Consider the following 12274-nt stretch of genomic DNA (forward strand, 5'->3'; position numbering starts at 1 on the left):
TAGGGCTGGGGTTGGGTGTCTCCACTCCAGGGCACTCTCTGCACTGGTCACTTCCCTGCCCCACTAAGCGATGCATGCGGCTCAAAGCAAATACAATTTATTAAACAGCCACCAATTAGACACAAGGAGAACACAGGAAAGGTTCAAGGCAAACACCCAACACCGCCCTGGGGGCCTGGTGGGGACTCGGCACCCAGCGTCTCTGGGGCGGGAGGGACGCTCACAGTCTGTGTCTCATGGGTTGCAAGGCCCTGCGCAGGCCCAGCTTCGCGGCAGGGACACCGCGGGTCGGACACTTGCTCTGGCAACGGCCACACGGCCCCTGGCACTAGGGGCAGGGCCCTTCTCCCAGCGTTGCCCCCGTCGGGGTCATGACCCCCCTCCCCATCCGGCCTGTGCAGCCTCTGGGCTGGGGGGCGCCGGGCCCTGCCCAAGACCCACCTCGCTGTGCCCAACCGCTCGCTCACCGCGCCCGGCTCTGGACGCCTCCTGCCCCTGCCCCTGCCCCACTCCACTCTGCATCAGTGCAACCGCTGCTGCTCGGCCCCCGGCCTGGCCTCTCCTCCGGCCCCCAGCCACCGGCTACTCCGGCCTTAGCCGGCCCCGCTCTGGCTCCCCCGTTGCCCGCCTGCCCTGTCAATCAGGCTGACCTGGCGCGTTGACTTCTCCCCACTGGCCCGGCTCAGGGTCCCGCTCCCTGAAGAGACACCAGCCGAAAAGCCGGGCGAGGTTTCGCCATGGGGCTCACAGCCCCTTACACCAGGGCCCCTAAATCATGACATTCTCCAGGCGTATCTGCACCGCGGCACACGGTCCTTTGGGGCCACCCGCACCCCCTTTCTGAACACGCCGGCAGCGCCCCCCAGCGGCCCGGCTACGGCTCAGGGCCAGGCAAGTTGTGAAGCTCTGGCGTTGCCGGCCCAGGGCAATTTCTGCCCCACATCTGGATGGGAAGCGTCTTGGCCTGTGCTGAGCCCTGAGGCGTCGCCACTTCTCCCACCTCCCAGCCCTGGCTCTCCCCGCCCTGCCGCCCAGGCTGGCCCCAGTCCCCCTCCTCCGCGGCGCTTGCTGGTGCCCGCGGAGCGTGTACGGCACCCGCCGAACTCCCGACCCAGGGAGCAAGCGACGGCCTGAAATCACAGCCCAGTCTCCTGCCCCCGGCCTCTGTGCTGCCCCTGGCGTCAGACCCCAGCTGGGAACCGAAGGGCAGAGTCCTCGCCACCAGCCTGCTGGGCCATGCTCCTCGCAGCCCTGGGGCAGCACGAGGCCGGGGCTCTCCGTGGGGGGAGAGCCAAGCTGCTGCTCTGAGGAGTGCCGCTGCTGGGACCTGCCCGCACAGTGAGGGAGAGCAGGATCACGCAGACGGGATCGGGGGGCGGAGAGCCTGTCTTACGCGAGGCGACACAAGGAGCTTGGCTTGGTTCACCAGCAAGACGAGGGCTGAGGGGATGCAGGGTCCAAGGCTGCGCCGGGGAAGCAGGCCACAGTGAGGGTGTGTGGTGTGTGCTGCGGGGCCTGTGCTGGGGAGTCCTGGCCTGTGGCGCCGGGACCGGTTTGGTTACGATTTACGTGCCGGGGACTCCAGTAACGGCTACTGGGGAAGATGCTTTGGATTATTTCAGGGGCATCTGCAGGAGGGAAACTGAGGCAGGCGTGCTGGTGGTGCCGAGCTGCAGGAGGGCGTTCAAGTGGGGGCTGCCCGACGACAGAGCCACTCGTCAACCGTTGCTGGCCCCGAGGGTGAGCAGAGCCTGCCCCGCAGCCGGGAAAGCGGCCGGGCTCTCTGCTCAGCCTCCCCCCGCTGAGCTGAGTGTGCAGGGGCCAGGCTCCCAGAAAGGGCCTGGCTTAGCTCCCTTTGCCGCCCCGCGCCTGCCCGGCTCGCAGAGCACTGAGAACACCGGCGAGCTCGGAGTGCAGCCGGCTCAGGGAGCCCCACAGCTTGTTCCTGCCATTGGCAGCCCCGGGCGTCTCCCCGCCCCTTGCCTGTGGGCAGCACCAGCGCTGGCGGGCGAGCCTGCCCCACATTCCCCAGTGGGCGCGGTGCCGGCACAGGCGGCTGGGAAGGGGTGTGGGGCAGCGGCTCCCCGATTGTAGCGTGTCATCTCCTCAGCGCCCACCAGGTGTCTCTCGGGATCCATTGGCCACGGCCCCTCCACGGGTGCCAGCCTCCCGGCCCTGTGCTCTGCAGAGAGCAAAGCTGGCCAGGCATCCCCACCGCACAGCACCAGGCCTGGGCCGCTGCAGGCCCTGGTGAGGGCACAGCGCTGGGCACCAGGGGCCCTGGCGTCTATTCCACGGACCTGCCAGTTCTCCCTGTGGCATCGTGTCTCCCGGGGAGACCAGGATCCCCCTCTCCTGGTGCTGATTACCAGGTGCTGACCGGAGAGCCGGAGTCTCTCTGCCCCAGGGCGCTGGGGCCAGGGTCACGCCGGGGCTCGCATGCGCTCCTTGTTCTGAACACTGACTGCTATTCCTGAAACGCTCCGTGGCGGATCGCTCGCTGTCTGCGAGGAGCCTGGCCAGGAGAGCCAGCCCCACTGGCTGCCCCACTGCTGGGGCTGAGCCGCGAAGCTGCTTCCCGGCTGTTCCACCCCGTTGGTCTGTGCGGGGTCGTTTTATGACAGCTCCTGTCCTGGGGACGGGATGGCAGCGGGTTATTCGGAGCACGCCCCTGGTTCCCACAGCTGCCACCCTGGGTACACACGCCCCACCGGCCCACCCTGCATGTGCCCCCGTGTGCTGGAACCCTACCCCACCCTGAGTGTACCGGGCTCTGGAGCCCCCATCACACACCGGTGCGCACCAACCCATGAAGGGAGCACAGGGTTTAACAGACTCAGTGGTAATAAAACTGCAAGTGAGAAAAGGGAAGTGGGGGCTGGGGAGGCGGGAGCCTGGCTCCGCGCTCGGTGTGGGGAAGCCAGGGCTGCGGAATGGGGTTTCCGACCGCACGTGAGCAGCTCTGCCTCTGGCCCAGCAGTTCCCACACTTGTTCCCACCGCAGCCTGCGGCATGTGGCACGCAGGTCATCGGACACGGGACCTCAGCCTGAGGGGGGAGGCTGGAGCTGTGAGACCAGCCTGGCTCAGCCTGGCCAGGAGCAGGGGGCTCCCGGCTGAGCCGAGGGGAGAGGATCCCCCTGGGGCCAGTTTGGCACAGCTCCTAGAGCTCCTAGAGCTGTGCCTGGCTCGGGTCCCCGTTGCAGTGACGTGCAGGCTGCCCGCAGTCTCTCTGCTAGCAGCCGGGCCCCTGCCCTCTCCTGGCGGTGTGGAGAAGCAGTGGGGACGAGGGGGATTGTCTTTCTCCCAGGCCATGGTCCTGACCCCTGGGCAGCCAGCACTGACCCGCCGCACCCCCTAGTCTGGCTTGCCAGGTCTAACGCTGAGCATGGCCCTGGCCCAGCCCAGCTTTTGCTTCACTGCCCCCAGTAACCCACGGCTGCCGAGGGCCGGGGAGAACACAACTCTGAGGCCTGAGGCGCCCTCAGCGCCCTGCTGCCCAGCGCCACGGCCCGGGGCCTGCAGCAACCCTGACAGCTCCGGGGAGTGGGCAACATGAGCGTAACGCAAGGGACCCAACTCCCCCAGCACCCATAGGCCCCCTGGACCTCTGCCACTCCTGGGGGCAGCTCCCGCACCGTGGGCTAGTGTCCATCAGGGCAGATCTCTGCCCGCGCACTGGGGACGGGAGCCCTGCGCCTTGGCCTGGTTCGTTCTCTGGCTCCGTCTCTCCCCACATCAGACTGAGCCCAGTGGGTTTCACGCCGACCTGTGCCTGGGGCACCCCCACTCCATGGGGCGTGTGCTCACGCCAAGACCAGAGCCACAGCTATAGGGGGAGGGAGGATGCTCCAGGGTCTCCACCCCTTTGGAGCGAGCTCTGGCCCTTGGCCTGGAATAGCCTGAGTCTGCTGCTCTCCCACCCCTGGCAAGCCCTGGGCCCTGGCAGCGGCGGGTACCACAGGGCGCTGGCTCAGGAGGGCAGTGGGCCGGACAGTGGGCCTGGGGGTCACTGCTGCCCTCTGCCATGTGCCTGGGGGTAGTGACGTGCCGGGGATCGACTGCCCCAAGCAGGGAGGTTGGTGGGGGCTGGTGCCCTCCCCAGCACCCCTGTGGCAGCAGGTTCTGCACAGAGAAGGGGGAGGCCCTGGGCCTGGGTGGGACGAATCTCACCAGATACCCCCATTGCCATGGGAATGCCTGGGCGGGATCTGCTCCCTCCACCCCCGACAGGCCCTGAGGTGAGGGAACCGCTTCTCACTCACAGCCCCACACCAGGCCCGGTGGAGCAGCTCTCCTGCCCCCCGGCATTCTCCAAAATGCCAGTGCCTGGTTCTGCTGCTGCCCCAGGGCCCCGGGCGCCGGACGTGCTCCTGGCACCAGAGCCACATCTCTAGCCTGCTCGCCTGCCCCGGAGTGCCCCGGCGTGCTGCCCCTGACACCTGTAGCAGCTCACGGCCAGCCCTAGCCAGGGAAAGAGCTTGGAGCAGCCCCAAGGGCTCAGCTGGTCCAGGCCTGAGTCTGGCTCTGGGGTCCTGGGTTCAAACCCCGCTTGCCATGCAGGGCCAGGGTTCTGATACCCAGGGCCTGGCCTTTTCACGTCAGGCTCCCGGGGTGGACAGGGCAGCTGGGAACAGGGAAGTGCCCCAAATACCCTGTGTCCGGAAGGGTCTGGGCTTGTTTAGTCTGCAGAAGAGAAGAATGAGGGGGGATTCAATAGCAGCCTTTAACTACCTGCAAGGGGGATCCAGGGAGGATGGAGCTAGGCTGTTCTCGGTGGTGGCAGATGACAGAACAAGGAGCAACGGTCTCAAGTTGCAGTGGGGGAGGTCTAGGTTGGATATTAGAAAAAGCTTTTTCAGTAGGAAGGTGGTGAAGCACTGGAATGGGTTACCTAGGGAGGTGGTGGAATCTCCATCCTTAGAGGTTTTTAAGCTGCAGCTTGAAAAAACCCTGGCTGGGATGGTTTAGCTGAGGTTAGTCCTGCTTTGAGCAGGGGGTTGGACTAGATATCCTCTGAGGTCCCTTCCAACTCTATGATTCTATGAATAGGGAAGGAAAAGCCGAGCAGCTGCTTCCCAAACCTGCTGGAGCCGCAGCGCGAGGGGGGGCAGCGGAGCAGGGGCACATGGGGCTGCTCCAGCCTCTTCCCCCTGGGGAGCCAGACCAGTGATGCCTGGCACTACCACGCACATGCCCTCTGCGGTCCCAGCCCCCCTGGGCAGGTCCGTCATCCCCCTGCCCCGCCGGGCTGGGCCGGGTTGGAGCAGTGACACCCCGGCCGTGCAGAGGTCTCCGGGACCTGGCCGTGTAAATCGTCAGAGAATTCCAGGGACCTCTGCCAAGCCGGGCGTCACGGCGGGCACGAGAACGCTCCAGGCAGTATAGGGCCTGAGCACTTGTCAGCAGAGCCGGGGCATGAACCCAGGCGTCCGGGCAGGCGCCCGGGAGCAGGATGGCAAAGGATGGGAGAAGCCAGGCCTCTGGCACCGCGCTGATGCCAAGGGCTCTGCTGGCTGGCCAGCTGACCCTCCCCGGGCCATGCAGTGCCAGCTCCGGTCTGACCCTCAGCCCCTGGGAGTCAGAGAGGGGGAGCGCTGGCAGGGCATTGCCATGAGAGCCCTTTGAGTGTGGGCTTCACCCCGTGTCCCCCTGGGGCTGAATCAGTGGGAACCTGTAGCCCTCGCCCTGGGGTTCCCATCAAGCCAGTCCACCCATGTCAGGCCCCTTGCAGGCTGGAGGACAGAGCCACGCTGGCTGGCTGAGCGAAGGCACAGGTGGGAGCCCAGCCGTGACGGAGCCCCCAGGACAGGGCTCGGGAACCCCTCGGGCGCAGCCAGGCAGTGCTCCAGTGCTCAGAGACCTCCCTCCCCCCCCGGGTCCCCACACACCAGCACAGCCGCCTCCTGACCCTGGCCTTGCAGTGTTCAGCCCCCCTGCTCCACCTGAACTCCCCATCGTCCCCCTGGACCGGACCCTGGGGAGCCCTACACGCCCCAAAGGGCCAGGCACCCGCCGTGCAGTCCGAGGTGATTCCCAGCCAGCGTGGGAGTCGGAGGGTTGTTAGTTCCCAGGGTCACACGTTGAGACTTCGTTAGCAGCGTAACTAGGAGTTGCAGCAGCGACCAGCCAAGGAGCCCCCGAGCCCCAACCATGGGCTCTGCTCCCATGTGAACCCCCACAGGAGCCTGGGGTCTTCCAGCCAAACACCCCCAGACCGGTCCCCTGGCCCTCCCCCGTCCTTTGTCTCCTTCCCGGGCAAGGGGGCCACTTCTCCTGGTCCCCACCTGCCAAACCTATTTCAGCTGGCTGGGCCAGGGCAGGTTCCTGGCCAGGTCTGCGTACCTGTGGCTGGGGGAGGCCCATCCGCCCTCCAGTGGCCTCTGCAATGATCACACACCCGGGCCCCAGCACCGAAACACATGAGTAACATATGGGGAAACTGAGGCACACACACAGCACTCAGAGAAAACCCCAAAGATACCTCCACTTCGTCACACCAGCTCCCCCTCCCCAGAGGCAGTCGCCTTCCTCCCACCTGCTGGCATCACTCTGTGGGCAGGGGAGTGTGGGACCTATTCCTCTGCAGGGCGCTCCATGGCCGGGGTGTGAGCAAGTGGGAATAGTTTGTGATATTTGTATGAGGCCTGTTTGTGCCTCAGTTTCCCCTACCTGCTGAGACAGATCCTGGGAGAGAGAACGCGCCAGCCAGGTCTGCGGCGATGCTGTCTGACAAAGTGGGAATACATGCTAATATTTGTATTTTAAATGATGTGCCTCAGTTTCCCCTACCTGCTGCATTGTTACCCGGCGGTGGAAGGGGACTGCTTGCTCTCAGAGGCTGGTGTGGATGTGGGTGGCTGGGCCTTGGTCCCCACATCTGCAGCGCATCTGCGAAGACAATGGCAAATCCAGCCGCCAGGACCCTGGCACCTCGCACCCAGCGCCCCAGAGGGAGGTGGATTCCCCGGCTCTCCGCAGGGAGGCTGAGCAGCATGGCCCAGCTGGAGAGCTAAGGACGGGGGCGGGGTGAGGGGGGGGTCAGAGCTGGCTGCTGGCAGGAGCCGGGCTCTCGCCTGGAGTCTGACCTGTGAGATCAGGGACGCACGGAGCTGGAACCGAGGGGCTCGCTGCAGCGTGGCCGGGCGCTGGCTGGACCATGCTTTCACCTCCCGTCTGCTGTGCTGAGCCCAGGACTCCCTGCGCTGGTGCAGGTGACTGACAACCCGGCTGCTGTGGCAGCGTGTGGGTGTCACTGCACGTGCCGGGCGAGGGGCGCTAGTTCCTGCACAGCGGACAAGGCTCCCTCGGGGTCTGGCTCAGTGGGACTCGCTGAGTGGGGCAAAGCAGGGGGCTGCAGGCCCAGAGATGCAGTCTGGGGGGGCGGTGAAGCTGCATGGCTCGCCCTGGAGGAAGAGTGAAACCCCCGGGGGGGGGCCTGGCCCCCTGACCGGTTCTTCCCAGCGATGGTTCCAGCGCTGTGGCTGTGGCACCGATCCTGGGGGCCCGGGGCCCGGCACAGAAGGGCCTCGGTCCTGCTCAGGGTCTGGGGGTGCCACTGAAGGGCGAAGAGGGACTAATCCCACCTTGCCAGGGGCCCTGCCCCCCCTTGCCCGGGTGTCCGTCACGGCCGTGCCCCAGCCCTGCCGCTGTTGCACTGGGTTGCACGCACGCGTGTGAAAGCCCCTGGCCCACTTGGCTGCTAATCTCCTCTGGGGACCTGTCTGTCCGGAGCCAGGGGAACCCGCGTGCCCAGGAGGCAGGCAGAGCAGGGCGGGGTCACTGGACAGGACAGGCGCAGGACTAGGTCATGTATTCATGTCATGGAAGCACCCAGAGACCCAGCTAGAGCCGTGCCCGGTGGCACCAGGCGCTGTGCCAGGTGCTGCTCAGACACGGTGGGAGGGAGTCTCCATCCCCGGGCAGAGAGAGGCGCCACGGGGGCGATAGCGCCGCGGTCCTGTCTGCACTAGCACAGACACAGCTCCCGCTGCCGCAGGGCTGGGGGGCTCCCGCCACGGATGCAGCCACGCTGGTCTCACACCCAGAGCCCCCACGGCCCCACGCCTTCCTGGGGAGCTGCTCACACGGCTGCTGTTTAAACCCTACCCTGACCTCAGCGTGTCCGGGACCCCGCAGAGACCGGCGTCACCCCATGGCCCCAGGGGCTCTGTCTGCGCCAGGCTGCGGGAGCCAGGCACACACGGCCAGGTGGAGAGGCACGGGATGCCCAGAGCAGCCAGCCTGCGGCTCGGCCACTGCCACGAAGCTGGCTCTTGACAGGCGGCTGCGGGAGGTGGGCTCCCCCCGGCCGGCTGGTTCTGATCCAGGCCCCATGGCGGGCAGGCTGGCTTGGCTCACGCTCCTTCCGGCAGGTGCGGGCGGCCTCGGCGCTCAGTGCAGGAGGAGAGGATGAGAAACGTCGCCGAGCAGCCCTGGTAGCTGAGTCAGCGCCAGCTGAGATTTGCCAGGCCGGGAGACGCACTAACGGGCAGTGTCTGAACCGGCTCTGAGCAGCAGCATGGCTGGTGCCCCACGCACCGTGCCCCAGCCCAGCCTGGCAGCTCCGAGTGGGACGGGCCCGACCTCTGAGGGTCTCTAAGGGTCAGTGCGGCTGCTCCCGGGGGAGCTGGGGCTCCAAACACAGCCGGTCCCCGCTGGCTCCCTGGGTTCTGAGAACAGCCAGGGTGGATGGCCTGCGGCTGGGGCCGTCTGCTCGCCTTGTGCTTTGCAGAATCTCTTGGTTCAGTTCGTGGCGGTTACTTAGCAACAGCCCCAGACGTGCCCTGCCCAAACGACGCCGTCCTCCACCCCACGGGAGGGGCGAGGCACTGCTCGTCGTGCCCCCTCCAGGCCCGGCACTGCTGGGGTAACACCCCCAGCTGCCCTGGGCAGTTCGGAGCGATGGGGTGAAACGCACCATAACCTGGGCACTTTCTCTTGGGCTGGGGAGAGGATCCAAGAGGCTCATGGGGCAGCTCACGGGGGCTCAGCATGGCCCCATGGCAAGGATCCCCCCACAGCCAGGCCCCAGGTCCCAGCCTTGTCTGAGCCTGCGGGGCACAGCCTGGCTGGTGAAGGACAAACATCGGTCAGATCGGCTTCCTCTCCTGCTCCCTGAGCCTGTGCATTGCCGTATCTCTTGTCCTCAGCCCTGCCCGGCTCTCGGCTGCCCCCGACTGCCGAATCTACTCACCTTCTCTGCCCCCAGTCCAGCTGGCACCAGTCCCACGGTGCCCCTACACCCAAAGCAGCCCCCTCTGCATGCCCAGCAGCTTCCCTCCCCTCAGAGCAGACTCCTGGTGCCTCCTCCCATCAGGCCTGATCCTGGCCTCGGCACCCGGGGACCTGCCGCACCGCCTGGCCCTGGCTGGCGTGTCACGTCTGGTCTCTGCCGCCAGCTCAGGACTGGCTGCTTTCACGGTCACTGCAGGAGGCTGCTTTGGGAAAGGTGGGTAGTGCACTGGGAGCTGCACAGGGCGGGTTCCCAAGACGGGCGCAGGAGGTGAGACCTGTCACCTGAAGCCGGTGGCTCTAGGCGCTGACGGCTCCATGAGAACGACGGACTGTGACACCCCCCGACCCAGCCCTGCGCTGAGTTACAGCCGGGGAGATGCAGGCTGGAGCACTGGCAAAGCCAAAGGGCTGAGACTGCAGAGAAGGAAAGAGGGCACAAAGGCTCCCCTCTGCCGGCGGGAGTGGTTCATGAAAGGTGGTGCCCAGCTCTCTGGGCTGGACACGCTGTGTGGACTGAGCTCTGCCAGTGAGGGAGATGCACCGTGTTAGACAGGGCGGGAGCGTGGGAACAGGTGTAGGCTCTAGCCTGAGTGGGGTGTTTTCCTTTTATCCGTAGCTGCTGTTTGCAAACTGTTCATTTGCGTTTCTGGCTCTGCTAAATAAAACTCAGTCGGATTTTGCTATTCACCTGTCCACGGGCCATGTGCTGCGCAGAGCGCGGGACGGAGGTGAAACCAGCCAGCTGGGTGCACTGCTTCCCCGCGGGCCGCCGATTGGTGTGCACGGCGGTGGCCAGAAGATAAGGGACGGGTACTGGAGTGTAGCAGAGAGGTGTGTGTACATTACTAGTTTGCAGAGGGACAGATCAGGGCTTGCGGTTGCCCAGAGCGGGGCGCTTGTGTAGGGGCAGCCGGCAGCTTTGGGAGAACGTCCCCCAGTGGACACCGACAAGACACTTCCACACTGCGAGCACAGTACCAGGGCAGGGGGAGCGGGTGGGGAGATAATACCAAGGCTGGGAGAGGATAAACCCACCCCGCTCCCCCGGGCGCCTCCCCCAGCTCGGTCTCCCTCTCACTGCCGCTGGGACGCTCTGTGGGGCACAGGCCTCAGCTTACGCTGCACCCAGAGATCTCACCACCGACGCCCGGGACCGGTCCCAGGGCTGGAACACCTCCCAGCAGCAGCCCCTCGATGGCGCGACCCTGCACCCGTGTCACCAGCCCCTGCCGGGCTGCGGCTCTCCAGCCGGCCCGGCGTGGCCAGGCAGCCGGGGTAGCCCTGCCCCAGCCAGTCTCCTGGCTCTGAGCTGAGGCAGTTTTGCCTGAGCAGTTCCTCTCCCCAGGAGCCAGGCAGCCAGGCTGGGGACTTCTCTCTCTGCAGTGGCGCTGCTCACGGGGGCAGGGGCGTGGGAGCTGGGAGGGAGCAGAGGGGAGGAGCCGCAGACAGAGTGGTCGGATGCTGGGGTAGTGGGGGGTGAAAATGGCCGGGGGGCAGGGGGAAAGAAGGCTGTGCCCCAGAGAGCTGTAGCAAGTGTAGCAGGAGCTGGGGGACAGAGCGGCAGGGAAGCTGTCGGGGCAGCAGGGAGAAGGGCTGCGTCAAGGTGTCACAGACCCATGGGATCGGGGCGATGCCCCAGCTTGGGAACTGTCCCTTGGAGGATCCCTTCAGTGGGCCAGACCCCCCAGGGCCCCGCTCTTCCTTCAGAGGACCCCACGGCCTCAATGCCTCCGAGACAGCCCCTGGGCTCCAGCCCTCCTGCGCCACACCCGCAGCCCTGCCCGGCGAGCCCGCCTGCGCTGGACTCTGGCATGGACTTGCCCGCTCCAGGGGACCAGCGCAGCCCGTACCTGCAGCGACGCCCGGCAGCCGTTTCCAGCCAGAGCAGGGTGCATTGGTCTATGACCAGCGGCTGTGGGATCCAGCCTGCCCTGGTCTCTGTCTTTGTCTGCCAGCCCCAGGCGAGAGCTGCTGGGCCTCGCTGGGCACAGCTCTGAACACAGACACCGCTCACCTCTCGGGCCATTGCCCTCCTGCCGCCCGAGCCACGCTGGGTTCACAGGCTCTGCCTGCTGGAGATTCCCCTCCGCAGTGAGCTTGGGGCTCCCTTTGTCTTCCTGGGTCCTCCACTGAGCCGGCTGGTTCCAGCCAGTCTGTTAACACCCCCTGCCCCGAACCCCTCCTGTCGCCTGCTTCTCCTTCTAGGCTGTTCTCGGTGGTGGCAGATGACAGAACAAGGAGCAACGGTCTCAAGTTGCAGGGGGGGAGGTCTAGGTTGGACATTAGGAAAAAGTTTTTTACTAGGAGGGTGGTGAAGCATTGGAATGGGTTACCTAGGGAGGTGGTGGAATCTCCATCCTTACAGGTTTTTAAGCTGAGGCTTGACAAAACCCTGGTTGGGATGATATAGCTGAGGTTAGTCCTGCTTTGAGCAGGGGGTTGGACTAGATGACCTCCTGAGGTCCCTTCCAACTCTAATATTCTATGATTCTATGATTCTATGATTCTCCCCAGGAGCATTGTAACCTTCTGTGCCCACCTCGGAGCAATCCCAGGCCAGGCCAGGCACTGCCCGGCACAGCGTACGTACAGGTATCACGGACGTCCCACTTTGTCACACAAGGGATGGTTTCTTAATGAACCAAGGGCCAGGCCCCGGAGACGGGCTGCGGGGCGGGGTGGTGGTGAATGCTGCATACCGGGGCAGAGGGTGATCGCGGCTGTTTTCTCTCACCTGGCTCAAAAGAAAACAACCTGAAATTCACCAGAATGTGAGCAACACCCAGACCCACCCCTAGGAGAGCTGGTCCCCCGTGGCACCTCCATATCCCACCCTGCCCCAGGGACCCCTATCTCCTCAGCAGCCCCCAGACCCCCCTCCCAGCCTCCCCTTGGCATCCCCCTTCTGGCTCCCCGTCTCCTGGTGTATTTGGAGATTCGTCCCTGGCACATTTCCTCCCGTCTCGGCCCCTCTGCTGCTGTACGTGCCAGGCAAGGGACCAGGTGCCGGACCGGCGCGAGGGGCCCTGGCCTACAGG

Source organism: Emydura macquarii, unplaced genomic scaffold (genome assembly GCF_026122565.2).
Source record: "Emydura macquarii macquarii isolate MOO-44397 ecotype Brisbane River unplaced genomic scaffold, CSIRO-AGI_Emac_v2 contig_3114, whole genome shotgun sequence".
Lineage (NCBI taxonomy): Eukaryota > Metazoa > Chordata > Testudines > Chelidae > Emydura > Emydura macquarii.